This window comes from Acinonyx jubatus, chromosome B3 (genome assembly GCF_027475565.1).
Source record: "Acinonyx jubatus isolate Ajub_Pintada_27869175 chromosome B3, VMU_Ajub_asm_v1.0, whole genome shotgun sequence".
NCBI classification, from domain to species: Eukaryota; Metazoa; Chordata; class Mammalia; order Carnivora; family Felidae; genus Acinonyx; species Acinonyx jubatus.
Genome location: NC_069386.1, coordinates 135,462,758 through 135,478,744, shown reverse-complemented (window position 1 = coordinate 135,478,744; position 15,987 = coordinate 135,462,758).

Sequence of the window (15,987 nt, the reverse complement as noted above, 5' to 3'; positions counted from 1 at the left end):
TAGCCACACACTCGGAGAAGCTATTTAGCTTATATAACAAACAAAGGATGAATACCTAGATTTTCAAAGCACTTTTCAAAAACCATAATAAAAGAAGACAAATAGAAAAGTTGACAAAAGAGATTTTCGTTTGATTCAAAAGAGAAACAAAGCACCAATGGAAAGTAATGATATTAAAATAGAGCTCTTTTTTTCTTTTTAAAGCTTTATTACTGAAATGGCCAGATTAAAGAAAATGGCTTAGCCATGTGACCACGGCAGGGGTCCCTAATACGTCCCCTCCTTTGCCAAAGCTGGCAAAGCGGATACGCTCCGGGACACGCCACACATCCGTCACACCTGGCACCGGTGTGATGTAGCTCAATAAGTCGCTTATTTGGGAGCCGATCCCAAGACGCAGGGGTGAGGGGGCAGGAGGTTGAGATGCAGGGGTGAGGGAGGGGCCAATACGAGGGGGTACAATGGAGGTTGCTGCAGTAGGCACGGGGGCCCCATCACGTGGACCCTCTGAGAGGCACCCAAACGGCCTCACAGTACTAGTGACAGGGCAGATCTGGACTTTCAGAAGGCGGAGTGGTCTTGCCCGGGTTGGTCAGCATTTTCAGAGGAAGTGAGGCAGACCCGGCCCTTGCCACCAGACTGGGAGCTTCTCAGGGGCAGGGACCCCAAGTCACTCATTTCAGCATCCCCTGGCATGTTGCCAGGCACAAAGCAGGTGCTTGGTGTCTATGGCATAGTAATTCTCAACAAAGACAGGAGGGAGGGAGGGAAAGCGTTACCCCTAAGAGGCGGCAGGTCCCCAGACCACGTCACAGCCTCAAAAGAGACAGCGGGAGCCAAACGGGGCTTCAGGGGACTGGGGGAGAGAGTGTCCAGAAGGGAGAAGGCCCTCGGCATGCCAGGGGACTCTGTCAGCAGATCCAAGGGTTAAGTGTGGAATCAAGAAGGTCAAAGGTGGGGCGCCCAGGTGGCTCAGTTGGTTGGGCGGCCGACTTCAGCTCGGGTCTTGATCTCACAGTCCGTGGGTTCAAGCCCTGCGTTGGGCTCTGTGTTGATGGCTTGGAGCCTGGAGCCTGCTTCTGATTCTGTGTCTCCTGTTCTCTCTGCCCCTCCCCTGCTCATGCTCTGTCTCCCTGTTCATGCTCTGTCTCTCTCTGTCTCAAAAATAAATTAAAAAACATTAAAAAAAAATTTAAAAAAAAGGAAGGTCAAAGGTTAAGGTGGGTGTGCAAGGCAGCAGAAGCGGGGTCATAGTAAGGAGCAAGGAGACTAGAGATTCTAGGACCTTGTTCTGACCTGCGGGAATGGAGCCCCGGGGCAGTGGGGTCAGTGAGAGATTGAGTACAGGTAACAGATGAGCAGAGGCCATTGGTGCCCCATCCTCATTTCTCAGGCCACCCTGGGAAGACATTCCTGCCCCCTACCCCCGGAAGGCCATCTTCTGTGTCTCTGGCCTGGCCACCTTCTCCAGCAACTGGAGTGAACGCCCAGGGTAACCCTCAACAAACGAGGGAGGTGCGGCTGGAAAGACACCCCAGCTTCCTCCCCCTCGGAAGGACAGTTCTGAGCAGGACTGCTGTGTCCCAGGTCCTCTGCAGGACCGAGCACCCACTGCTCACAACGGTAACTCCCGGGGTGGTTCACCTTTGTTTGGCTTTACGCCCTTCCTCGCCGCACACATGCCTCCCAGAACCACATCCCAGTAAGCCGCTTACACTCAGGTCGCGGGGGATCCACTTCTCCCGGGAGCCCAAACCATGAGCGAGTGAATGACAAAAGCACAGGGCAGCTGGGGTGAACAGGGAAAGTGCTGGATTGTTTGTGGGGAAAAGGAACACCCCTGAGCAGGGGATGGTCAGTGTCTCTGCTGTCACCCTCAGTTCCGAGGCTGGCCCTCAAATCCACCAGGTACAAAAATAAAATGAGGGAGGCCTGGGTGGCTCAGTCGGTTGAGCGTATGACTTCAGCCCAGGTCACGATCTCATGGTCCATGAGTTCGAACCCCACATAGGGCTCTGTACTGACCAGCTCGGAGCCTGGAGCCTGCTTTGGATTCTGTGTCTCCCTCTCTCTGCCCCTCCCCCGTTCATGCTTTCTCTCTCTCTCTCTCAAAAATAAATAATAAACATTAAAAATTTTTAAATAAAATAAAATAAAGGTTCTACTGATCACTTCCTTCTTGTTGCTAACTATATTTGTTTGCTGGGATGCTGTAACAAGGTACCCCAGACTGGAGGCTTAAACAACCAAAATCGATCTCCTCACAGGTCTGGAGGCTGGGAGTCCCAGGCGTTGGCCGGGCTGGTGTCTTCGGAGGCCCCTCTCCTTGGCTTGGAGATGACTGTCTCCTCCCTGTCCCCTCACACGGCCTCTTCTTTGTGCATGTCTGTGTCCCAGTCTCCTCTTCTCATAAGGACCCCAGTCAGATCAGGATCACCCCGTGTGACCTCACTCTACCTTAATCACCTCTCTAAAGACCCCCTATCCAAACACAGTCCCATCCTATGGTGCTGGAGGGGCAGGACCTCAACACAGGGATTTGGGGGAACACGATCCAGTCCATAATAAATATTAACCTTGACTCTTCTACATAAACTAGGCCAGTTTGGGGGCCACCAAGGGGAGAAAGGGCCACGTGCTACCTGGGACGCTCTGGGACCGGCACCGTCTCCCACGGCGCTTCCTTCCCCGACTCAGACGCCGAGGATACACCTGTCGTCCGTTGCGCCTTTGGAGCTGAACGTGAACTGGAGGCCCCCTTGGCGTTTTTTAATTTAAATCTCCTTGCAGAATACTGATGCCGCCCGCTTCCTTTTCCTACTCGGATCCCAAAGCCCCTGGCGGGAACTGAGACCCAGCCACTCAACCTTCTCTCACCAGCGAGCCTAGGTTCCCAAGGTGTAGACCGTGTGGAGTGGTTTTTATTTGAGTTTTAACGTCTTCTAACCCCCAGCGTGTTTCCCCAAAGCGCTGGAAGGCCGTGAGCTCTGTGCCTTCCTTCCACCTGCTGCCCTCAGACACAAAGCTCTGTTTGTGTCCCTGCGGCTGTGGGGAAACGGCGACCCGGCACCCCCTCGGCCACAGACAGGCCACAAAAGCCCAGCACGAGGTGCGGAGCAAAACAGGCCAGGCCAGGAGCTGCCAATGCAAACACAGAGGAAACGGGGTGCGAGCCCGGCAGAGAAACCAGATTCCCCTGGAAATCGCCGCGCCCCAGCGCGTCTGGAAGGCCGGCTCCAATAAAGTGGCTCCGGAAGGCCTTGAAGGACCCCCACGGCCCTCGTCTTGATGGAGACGCCAATAAAAACCTCCGAACATCCAGGCTGCAGGCCCCTCGGTGCGGCCCTGGGGCCATAAAGCAGGATATGAGCAGCTGGGGAGCCGGGGAGGGAAGAGGCCTGCTCCCAGAAAGCCCACCAGCCAGCCGGCCTGCAGGCCAGCAAGTAATGGAAACGCCGTTAGGGAAACGGAGGCCGAGGCCGGCTGAACCGGAGGGGAAGCCGCCTGCCCGGCCCAGGCCTCCGCTCCAAAACCAGGCCAGAGCTGTAAAATCCGTGGGAACTGTAGAAAAACGTAACGACCGCCCCGCGAATGCAGTTCTCAGAGAGACTCGGGAGGAACCCGGCCTCAGGAAGCAGCCACAGACCCCGGGATGGGAAAATAAACTGTGAGGACACCCTGGGGACCCAGCTGTGCCCAGCGACGGAGGAGGGTGAGATGCATGTGTGTGTGTGTGTGTGTGCACGTCTGAAGCCACGGGCACTGGATATACCAGTCTTAGGTGTAACCTAAATGCATTTAACTTGCAAGTTCGTCTGCAGAGATTTGCAGGGAGAGAAGCAATACATGTAAGTGGTGCATTTGTATTTCCTGCCACCCCACCCCCGAGAACGGAGGCCCCCGAGAGCGAGTTCACGCTGGGAGATGCGCCTCTGGCCTCCCCCACCATCTCAGCCCACATGGCCCCTTCCAGCGGGAGCACTGGCTGCCCGGGGTTCTCGAAGGCTGCAATACATATATATTCTTTCTCCCTACAACACTGTATATACTCCAGCGCCTGCATTCAGGGCTCAAGGCAGCTCCAGACATCTCTTTGGAGGGCCGTGGGAAGAAGTGATCTGCACCTTCCGGGCTCCAGAGCAACCGATCACTTAGTACAAAGACTTCTTCCCTTTGAAAATGGGCTTAGCTTACTCTCGATCCCTAAGCAGATCCTCAGGAAATGTATTCAGTGACCTCAGCCGCTACCTCCCTGCTCAATGTTGCAAACGTCTCCTGAGCCCTGCCTCAGCCTGGTCCTGAGCACGGATATGAAGGATGGGCATTCGGAAGGGTGAGGCTTCGCTGGTGGGAGGTGTCACTCTAGCCAAACTGGCCCCACAAATCCTCTAGTCGAGGGGTCTCCCACCAGCCACCTGCTGGTCAAATCAGGCCGATCGGCAGCTCACGGTATTTTTATTTTAAGATTTTTATTTATTATTTATTTTTGAGAAAGACAGAGAGGGTGCAAGCAGGGGAGGGGCAGAGACAGAGGGGGGGAGAGAGAGAGAGAGAGGGAATCTCAAGCAGGTTCTGCGAGGTCAGCACAGAGCCCGACGTGGGGCTCGATCTCACGAAACCGTGAGATGATGACGTGAGCCGAAATCAAGAGTTGGAAGCTCAACTGGCTGAGCCACCCAGGCGCCCCTCACAGTATCTTCTAGATGTTTGAATGTGAATGCTCATAGGCAGGGCACACATCCCCCGTTTTCACCCGGGACCCTCTACCCACGCTGATCTTAGGATCGGTTGACTGTTATACACACTACCTGTCTCCTCCTGCTTGGGACTGACCCCTGCGTCAAGGCTGGAGCACAGATCCTCTGACTCCCAGGCCAGGATGACAGTGTAAGCTTGACAGCTTAAGCAGGCAGGTGTGGCCCTAGCCCCTGAGGCAGGGGACTGACTTTAGAGAAGGTCATCGCATGACACCTGCAGTCGTGTCATAGACGAGGGACGAGGGCTTTCCCTCACCCTGCTGCTTGATTGTTACCCCAGCCTCACTCTCCGGGAGGACAGGTATTACTCCCTTTTCCTATGAGGAAGCCGAACTGATCTCCAAACCCCCGGCCTGCTTGAACACTTGTCACAGACTTGCCTGCGCCATTTACGAAGTACCATGAAACCTCGGATTGCGAGCAACGCGCTCTGCGAGGGTTCCGCAGGGACAAGCAAACATTTCTAATAAATGTTAACTTGATAAACGGGCGATGTCTTGCAATACGAGGAGTGCATGACACCGAATGTCATGTGATCACGACCGAGCCAATGGTTCGCCTCCTGCCCCCTTCTCTCTGCGGGATTGTGGGCGATCGTCTCCCAGAGGGTCGGGCTCAGGCCGAGGTGTCTGGAAGCGACCAGTGATTTTTCAGAATGTGGGAGGCGCCCACAACTAGCACTAGAGTGTTTCTTGTCACTTCCAAGCACCTATGGACAGTCCTTTGCTTTTCCTTACAAGAGTGAGCTTAGGAGTGCTCTGCTTCCTTCTGGCGCATTGGATAGGTTCCTTGTTGAAGTTGATGATAAGAAAAAGATTCCAGTGAGCCAATAGATAGTGATTCTGTTAGTGATCGTGAACGTCGTCCTACACAACAACCCTCCTCTCTCTCGTCTCCCTCACACCAGCCATGAAGGTTTTCAAAGGCAAGTGCAGGTTCGTTTCTTTTTCTTTTTTTTTTTAATTAAAAAAAAAATTGTTTTTAACCTTTATTTTTGAGACAGAGAGAGACAGAGCATGAACGGGGGAGGGACAGAGAGAGAGGGAGACACAGAATCTGAAGCAGGCTCCAGGCTCCAAGCCATCAGCCCAGAGCCCGACGCGGGACTCGAACCGCGGACCGCGAGATCGTGACCTGAGCCGAAGTCGGACGCTCAACCGACTGAGCCACCCAGGCACCCCTAGTTTATTTTTCTTAAAGTATTTCCTTTATTATTTTGTATCATAATACAGTATTGTAATCATTTTTATGTGAATATTTTTGGGTTATGGAATGAGTCATCTGAGTTCCCATTATTTCTTACCGGGAAATCCGCTTTGATATACACAAGTACTTTGCATGAAAAGCATGTTTCCAGAACGAATTACGCTCGCAAATCAAGGTTTTAGTGCACTCATCTTTACGTCTACTTGGTTTCTTTCCTAAATTTCATTTTCATTTTTTTTTAATGTTTTATTTATTTTTGAGACAGGGAGAGACAGAGCATGAATGGGGGAGGGTCAGAGAGAGGGAGACACAGAATCTGAAACAGGCTCCAGGCTCCGAGCTGTCAGCACAGAGCCCGACGCGGGGCTCGAACTCACGGACCGCGAGATCATGACCTGAGCCGAAGTCGGACGCTCAACTGACTGAGCCACCCAGGTGCCCCTAAACTTCATTTTCAAAGGACGCTTGACTTCACGACCAAAAGTGGGAAACCAGCTGTCGTGTAAGACTGCGGCCTCGACAATGAACCTGACGACCGTAAGCCCAGGGCACTGAGTCCCAGCCGGCTGGGGGGGTCACGGGGCCACGGCTCTGAATCTGGGGCCCGCCGGCACTGAGTGATGGAGGGCCATGAGCCAAAGTCAAAGTCAGACACACAGTGGCACCAAGCAGAGGCTCTCTCTGGACTTAACCAGGGCTTTGGAAGCAAATGGAAAAGGAAAAGATTATTGCACGTTGTGGTCTGCTGTTATTTAAAGCAACAGCCCCTCTGCCCTCGAAATCACCTCTGGGCTTCCAAAATCACCACACTCTTGGGGAACCACTGATGGATGTGGACGTACTTAGGGCTTGGGGATGCTGAGTGGCCTGCCCACTGGCACACAGTGCGAGGGCAGCGTCGGACCATTAAGGCCGGCTGTTCCCGTGGCCCCGAGGGTCTGGAAATGCCCGGGAAGGGACGCAACTCCATTGCTTGCTCAGGAATTCTGTTTCCGGACTTGGCAGATGGCAGACTTTTCTCTCAGAGACCCTCCCGGGAGTGGGGCGATGCGGCCACCACCCACAAGGGAGATCCACATCCCTCGTGGGCGCCGATTGAGAGGAGGGTTTCTCAACCTTGGCACTAACGGCATTTGAGGCCAAATCCCGTGTCGCTGGGAGGCTGCCCCGGGCACTGCAGGGTGTTCAGCAGCATCCCTGGCCTTGACCCACCGGTGCCTCCTGGGGGGCAAACACCTCCCCACCCCGTTTGAGAACACTGCTTTTGATGGAATGAATGTGATTTTTAGTCCCTGGGGGAAATTCTAATATTAGTGGGGTTTAAAAAAAAAAGTTTTAGAGAAAAGATGAGAAATTTGTGAGTAATATTTATTTATTTAAAAGCTGCCTAAGGACTGATGAGCCCTGGAAAGGGAAAGGTCATTTATTATTTATGTCACTTGAGCCAAACTAAAAGCTAATGGACCCGAGGGCAGAAGGGAGCAGCGGGAGGGGACATAAGGAGGGAAGGAAAGAGCAGCCACGGGTGCCGGAACCTTGACACCCTTTGTCCCCTTCAACCGTCAAGAGTCCTGCAAGGGAAGGAAGGATCGCAAAGGTCGTGCGCAGGGGACGGCAGGGCTGGGAAGCTCATGCCGCCTTCCATGAGTGGGGACAGAGGACGAGAGCGTCAGTTCCAGGACCCGGGGTCGGGGGGGGACACTCGGAGCCCAGCTGGCCCAGCCTCCCCAAGCCCCGAGAGTGACAGGACCTGGCCCTCGGCTGACCACGACCACAGCCCATCCTGTCATCAAGAAGCCAGCGGAGAGATACCCTGAGCGAACCCTCTTTGTCTCCTCGAAGCTTCCCAAGAGCCCCACGAGGCAGACGCTCTCCTTCCAGGTTCAGGGAACTGGAAATCAGTGTGCATACCCAGCAGTCACCGCACCAGGACAGGGGCAATCTCTTCACCCTCTGCTCTGGACTCTGGCTCAACCACAGAGCCCTTCTCTTCATTTAGGCATGGACGGGATGCCGGAGAGCGGCGAGAGAGCAAGGGAGCCAGCAGATGTCTGTCACCGGGTCCCAGTCTCTGCAGAACTGGGATGAGGGCATTTGAGACCACCGGGTCTCTCGCCCGCCTCCCCCTCTCCTTCCGGCCTAACGCCTCCCTGATTGGCTGCAGAGAAACGGATCAGCCCCTCGAAGCTGAACAGCCAGAGATCACACGCACATCACTCCTTGGGCCGGGACACCCATCTCAGTGTTTTGAGCCATGCTGGGGTGATAATGCCGGGCTCCCAGAGCAAACGGGACCTTTGCTGGTTTCATTCAATGGCATTCAAGGAGCCGCGGCGTCTTCCCGACTGGCCATCCTGACGCCAGGGCGAATGGACGGGGAGCCTCAGCACCACCCTCTCCTTCTATGGAAACGAACAGAGGACTGGGGAGGTTTTATCACTTCTAGTGGAAATTCTACCCGGGTGGATATTTGCCCCTCCTGAGGCTTCTCTGAGTCCCGGATGCCCAGGCTCACGTCGGCCCCATGGCAAGCTTAGTAAATGTTGGCTGAAAGGGACCCGGACAAAGATGAACACTGCCCCTTTCTGTGATGGAAAAACTTCGCAGCAGAAAAGGCTTTTCATGTGCACAGACCTCTGCCGGGTGCCCCGGGAGGGCGGCTCACCGTGGAGGCCATCACTCTGCTACAAGGAGCAGCCCGACAATGACTCCGCTAATTTGCCCACAGTTCCCTCTACTTGTGTTCCCCGAGAGGAGAGATGCTAGAGTTAAGTCAGAGAAACAGAAGAATGAACTCGGCTGAACCAAGAAAGGCAGTCCTTGGCAGGATGTGGCTCCTCTGGCCGACACAAAAGGATTCACCTGGGAAAGGGGCCAGCTCAGGACGATCTTTGCGAGCGGCTCCTTAGCAGGAAGGACCCGTCAGGCCAGCCAGGCGGTGGGGGGTGGGGGGGCCCTCCTACAGGAGCCCCAAGGGTGCAAGGTGACAGGGCCCCTCTCCCCACTCTGCAGACTGTCCAGTAGGGGGCACTGTTGCCTCCACAGAACTCAAATACCTGCTAATCTTACGGTGGCCGGCTGCCCCAGGCCCCCCCCGGGGAGCGGAGGCCAGTCTCTAGCCCAGCAGCAGGCTCAGGGTTCTGGCGTCTGCAGGCCTCCCAGGCCAGCCTACCTAGCAGCACTGTGTGACAGCCACTTTCCGCATCCTTAGCGATGACAGCAGCAATCATTACGGCTGCTGTTTACTGAGCACCTACTATGTGCCAGGCGTTCTGTGTCACAGCACCCAAACTTCACTGGAACCTTGTGGGTCAAATGTCACTATCTCCGTTTTACAGATACGAGAAGCAAGGCTCAGAGGCTGTCGGGTCAGTATGCATCAGAGCTGGCTTCCCTATATCCCAGGTCCTGTCATTCCAACACGGCAGCTTCTCCCCTAGGATCCAAGGTTTCTTTGATTGGATCTAGATTCTGGACCCCAGTGGGAAGAGAGCTGGGTCTAAGTTGAAATATGACCTTGGGTGAGCCACTCCCCACCCCTAACTGAACCCCAAATCCCCCGTTTGTAAAAAAAAAAAAAAAAAAAAAAAGGTCACCTCCAAGGGTTGTTGGGAGGCTAGGGGAGGTGATGTCCGGAAGCACAGAGGAAGGCATTAACCTAGCCAGGAAGAATCCAGACGGCTTCCTGGAGGGGGTGATGCCTCGCCTTGGACAGCAGGATCCTCTAGGGTCTGGCCTGGAAAGGCATCGGTGAACGCTCACAGAACTTGCTTCTCGGGTGAAAGCTCACTGTTTCCCATGTGAAGATGAGTCCTCAGTCCTCAAGGGCAGGGTCATGCGACCTGTCATCCCCAGGAGAGCCCTGAGCACACCTCTGCTCACCGGCTCGGATGTCAGGGGACATCTGGCAAATTCTGGACACAGTTTTGGTTGTCACCACTGGCAGGTGTGGAGGAGCGTGCTACTCGTCTCCAGGGGGTGGGGGCCAGGGATGCTGCGGGACATCCCACAATGTACAGGACAGCCCCCCCACCCCACCCCCCCAGCACAGAACTATTCGGCCCCAAATGTCAGCCATGCTGTGGGGGAGAAGCCCGTTCTAGCCCAGCTTTTCTGCCTCCTAACATTTAACAGATGGGGAAACTGAAGCCCACAGAGGGAAATGCTGACCCAGCTCCGCTGACCCCCCCCCCCCCATGTTACAACTCTGAGGGTCTCTCGGTGAGCCCCCGTGTGACCTGGCAACAGCGAGGACAAAACCGTGATCAGGCGGCCAGGAGCCTGGCTCCTTATGGGCTGGGCACACATGATCTCACTTAATCCCCACAACAAGCTTGTGAGCGAGGTACTATTATACCAAGCACAGAGAGGGTGGACAACCCGCCCAGGGTCACACAGCTATAGGCAACAGAGCCAGGATCAGAGCCTGGGACTGTGGGGATCCAAGCCCACATTCTTTCTGTTACCTGACCTGCCTCCCGCAAAGCCCCCATCAGAAACACATGCGACCTTGTTTCTGGAAACAAACAGAAGTATCCTTCCGTGATTTCTATCACCATGGCTCTCATGGTTACAGTCGTTATGCTCCAGCGGTGTGGGGGCTTTGCAGTGCTTCTTAGGATCACTGCCCTTCCCCTGGCCTTGGCCAAGCGCCCCGACTTCTCCGAGCCTCAGTTTACCACCTGGAAACAGCACCTATGCACGCAGGGCCGTTGCGTGGAATGAGATCACCCAGAGGGGGTCCCTCCCCAGTGGCGGCCTAGCCCGGGTCTGTCCCCTCTCCCCAGCCCTCCTTCTTTGCAATTCCAATTCTAGTTCTAGGGTGACCGGGTAGGCTTTGCATATTTGTGTGGGCGGCTAAGCAGCAGCCCCCACGGGAGCCCCCGAACAAAGAGTCCTCATAGCACTTTCCGTGGGACCCTCCGCGCTGGCTCAACCTGTCGCGGCGCCAGCTCGCATTGTGTATTGTCTGAGACCAGCGCAGCGGCCCAAGGGAGGGTCCTGGGTCAAGGTCACTTGGGGTGAAGGGGGTGGGGGCGCGCACAGCACACAGGCTGCTTCCATCACAGCCTCGACAACGCATAGATTTGTCCCAGGGCCTGGGCCATGGCCGAATCCAGAAAGAGAGCCTCCCCGGGCACCTTCTCTGTCCCCAAGAAAGGCATCCATTCTGGGCTAACTGCTCTAGGACCTGGGACGGACACCCCAACCCCACCCGGGCAAAACCCCAGATTCCTCAACGAAGCCCTGAACTGAAATGACCCAAAAGCCCAAGAAGGGATGAACCCCCAGATGTTGGTCTTTTCCCTGAACCGGAACAACACTTGCGTGCTTTCCAAAATCATTCGCTCGGAACGTTTGTGCATTTGTTTACTCATCTCATAAACATTTCATTGGCCGCTGTCCTATGGGTCAGACACAGTTCGAGGCACTGGGGATACGCCAGGGGTGAGACGTGCCGTCCGTCTCAACTTGTCACAGCTGCAGAAAACAGACGCGATGACATCGTCGACGAAGCGGTGGCCACGCCCACATTCTTAGCGCCAGCGCGCAATTCCCAGCGCGGCACCGCCTGGTGCGTGGAGATCCTCAATCTGTTCCGCGGTGGAGGGAAGATGGGGCAGCTAGGAGGTGGGGGGAGTGGGGACCCTAAGAGAAGGTGACCAGGGCTGCAGGCGCAGCTCAGTCTCCCGGCGGTCTGAATCCGCAAACCTGAATTTCACTTACCCCAACTGCAGGAAAGTAAGCAATCTGAGAATAGTTAAGATGTGCAGTTGGGTTTCCCAAGGCCTGGAAGGTGTCCTGAGTAGAATGCCAGGTTGTTCATGAATGAACCCATTAATTCAGTCATCCTTTCATTCAGCTAACGTTTATGGAGCACCCACCCTAAGCCCAAATGGTCCTTAACCACCTGCCCTTGCAGTTTCCATATCTTGCGGTTGGTGAGTTCGAGCCCTACGTCAGGCTCTGCATGGCCAGTGCAAAGCCTGCTTGGGATTCGCTCTCTCTCCCTGTGTCTCTGCCCTCCCCCCCCCCCAAAAATAAATAAATGAGCTTTAAAAAAAAGAAAGAAAAGAAAGAGCACAGAGCGAAAACGTCGAGGTTTGGCCTGAGAGGGTCACAGAGCTTTGTGATGGTGCCCGGAGATGCTGAGGACTGGCGTTTCCAAAGTAATGAGTCACGTCTGACATCGGGGAAAGACAGGACCTAACACCGAGCATCTTCCACCTACCCACTGGGGAATGTTAGGGGCCCAGGGAATATTCTAGGGGGACCGCCTGGTGAGACAGATCTCATTTTCCAAAGGTGGCCGCAGGGGTATCTCTCATCCGCCAGGCTCTTCTGTAGTGTGACTTTTTAGGACCGGGAGTCCTATTCCTCTGAGTCTGGGCAGGCTTGGTGACTTGCTTGACCAATAGAAAGTGGCATTGCTGATATTCTGGGACCTCTAGGGCTAGGTCATACTAAGCCGTGCGGTGTGCACTGGGCTGTCTGGGGTTGATCCGGGAACGGTCTCTCTCCGTACCCAGACAGCATGCTGTAAGAAGTGTGCATGAGACCCCATTTGTGGGTGTTCCCGTGGACAGCTCTAGCTCTCTCTCAGCTCATGACCGGGGTGTCACCAAGCTGTGTGAGTCACCTTCGACACCTGCAAGGTAAACCTTCAGATGATTCCAACCCCGGGGGAATTCCGACACGCAAACAGCATTGAAAACCCTAAGCACGAACCAACCAGCTGAGGGCAGACAGATCACCAAGCCTTGAGAGACACTGAAGCATCAGTATTTCAAGCTGGAAGCTGTGGATGGTGCGTTACATACCACACTGGATGGTTCATTACACACAGCAGTGGATAACCACAACACCTAAGGGGAGCTTTCAAGGCTCTTTGTTTAAAGAAAGCCAGGGAGGGCGCCCAGGTGGCTCAGTCGGTTGAGCGTCCGACTTCGGCTCAGGTCATGATCTCACGGTTCGTGGGTTCGAGCCCCACATCGGGGCTCTGTGCCGACGGCTTGGAGCCTGGAGCCTGCTCCCGATTCTGGGTCTCCCTCTTTTTCTCTGCCCCTCCCCTGCTCACGCTGTCTCTCTCTCTGTCTCTCAAAGATAAATAAATAAATGTAAAAAAAAAATTAAAAAAAAAATTAATCAGAACCCCTCCTCTGGGCTCCCCGGCCTCCAAATGTGATCACAAGCAGAGTATCTTGAACCGAAATCACTTGTCTGTCCCACTAGACTGTGAGATCCGAGAGGGAAGAGAATATGTTAGGATTCTGAGGTTGCTAACAACAGAAACAAACACTGGTTTACCTAAAGCAAACAACAGAATTGATCTGGAGACTTTGGAGGAGCTTGAAGAATTCCAATAAAAATTAGAGACTAGATTCACAAAGGAGGGAGGAACTCTAGGGATCCAGGTATCGGGGACACAGGTAGAGTCTTTCGAGGTGTTAGGCCTACAAATAACAAACCACTCTGTCATTTCATGTCACTGTGCTTGAGATTCAAATTCCAGGGGGAAATTCTTGGGCCACAGAAGGACAGGCCCACCTGGATAACAGCCCCACCAAGGCTGTGTCCGTGGGGTGGGACCGTCCCCTAAACAAAACCAAGGTAGTGACGCCAAAAGAATGGGGAGTGGGTCCCGAGCAGGCAAAGCTGGGCTATCACATTTAGCTTAGCAACCCCGGTGCCTCGTTCAATGTCTGGCACATAGTAGGTGCTCAAGAAATACTTGTTTAATGATCGAACAGTCGCGAGAATAAGGGTGCATGAATGCATGCATGAGTGAACGAACGAGTGAATGAATGACCGGACAATGACTGGGCAGCGTGTCAGCCTCTGGAGACACCTGCCACGGACCATAGCATTTGAACCCTCCTCCACCCAGACAGCTCTTCTTTTCTCAACAGTTTCTGAGCCTGGATTCTAGAGTGCACAGACTTTTAACCCCCTCATCCTGTCCGAGAACATGGTACACATTGAACAGGGCTCATGATAATTCCTGAAAGCGCTCTGGGAGCAGGGACTCCCTAGCCCTGCTCGATTTTAATTAAGATTTCAGGGGCAGGTGATGAAGGAGGCAGGTGTGAGGGGGAGTTGGCTCTGAGGCCAGAAGCTGGGAAGTCTGGTGTTTTCCTTTGCTGAGTCGACTAGCTGTTTAGCAGAAGGCAGCTGGACAAAGCCCAGCCTGCTGGAGGACACGCTTCACCTAAGGCAGGTGAGTCTTCCACACATGTGCCCAGAAGCTGCCTATAAAGGATGTTAGCTCCTGGTGCCCCAGCCCTTGCACAATCTGCTGAGAGTATATGGTTGGACTCGACCAAACCCTTTAATGAGATCCCGCTGCTTCGCCCGTTTGGCCCGCGCTTAGCCGTTCCTCCTAAGCATATAACGCGAAGAAGAGGTTAAGTGTTTGCAATATGGGGTATAATCTTGGCTGCCTTTACGATCCACGAGGACATACACAACTGAAGAAAACTTAGAAAGCAGATTGGCTCAGGGGCACCTGGGTGGCTCGGTCGGTTAAGCGTCCGACTCTTGGTGTCGGCTCAGGTCATGATCTCCCGAACCGTGAGATCGAGCCCCACGTTGGGCTCTGCACTGACAGTGCGGAGCCTGCTTGGGATTCTCTCTCTCTCCCTCTCTCTTCCCCTCCCCTGCCTGCTCTCTCTCTGTCTCAAAATAAATAAATAAACATTTTTAAAAAAGCAAATTGGCTCAGATTGTGTTGAAACGTAGAAACATCCTAACTTAATTCTCTGGTGGTACTTTAGGTCGACAGCTGCTCTCCAGACAGTAAAGAATAGAGATGGGGAGTGAAGGTCATTTGCGCTAAGTACCTTCAATGTGTCAGAGGCAGTGCAAGGGCCCTACAACCGTACTGTGCCCTCTTATCCCTGCCACAAACTCGAGACTCATATCCACCCCGTTTTACAGGGGTAAAGTGATCGCCTGCGAGGCGATCACCCAAGGTTGTGAAACAGCTAAGGGGCTGGGACGCAGGTCAAGTCAGACTGTGACCCACCTCGATTCCGTGGAATCACGTGGCCTCGCAAGGAGTCAGCAAAGGAGACTTTTGAGCTGAGACTCAGAGACTTTACTCATGAGTGAGCCTGCGACCACTGCTTACTCTTGTTTTTATGAAACTCCCCCAAGTGTGATCATCTGATCGCCCGGTTCACAGACAACTAGACGCAGCAAACAGGAAGTGGGAGGGAAGGCTCCAGGAGGAGGTGTGCTGATAATGACCAATAGTGAGACAAGGTTCCAGCTACAGTGCACGGGGAGATCGCTTACATCAGATTGACCCTCCTGATTCTAACAGTTAACATCTTGGGCCCACACGTTGTTTTTCCAAGTATTTATTGATTGATTGATTGATTGATTGATTGATTTTGAGAGAGAGAGTGTGTATGCATGCACAAGCGGGGAAGGACAGAGAGAAAGAGAGAGAGAATCCCAAGCAGACTCTGCATTGTCAGCATGGAGCCCAATGTGGGGCTCAAACTCATGAACTGAGATCATGACCCGAACCGATATCAAGAATCAGATGCTTAACCAACTAAGCCACCCAGGCGCCCCATGGACAACACGTTTTTAAAAACCACTTGAAGGCACTGGAAAGCAACCGAAAATGGGAGGACATCCAACTCTTGAAAAAACAGGAAACGTCATTTTATTGATCTTCTCAAGGAAAAAGCTTTTGATTTCATTCTCCCTTCAGTTTACAATTTCGCTTATTTCTAATTTATTTCATTATTTCTTTGTTTCTGGCTTTGGGCTTGATTGGTTCCCCCTGTTCTTTGTTTGGGTGAAAGCCTAGGTTGGTTCTTAATTGGTTCTCCCTGTTCTTTGTTCGGGTGAGAGCCTAGGTCACTGCTTTGAGAACTTTCTTCTTTTCTAGCGGCAACTGGAGCTATAAATTTTCCCCTAAACACCGCTTTAGCTGCATCTTACGAAAGTTTCTGTGTTGTGTTTTTATTTTCATTCGGTTCCTGGTTTTCCCTTTTGAGTTCCCCTTTGG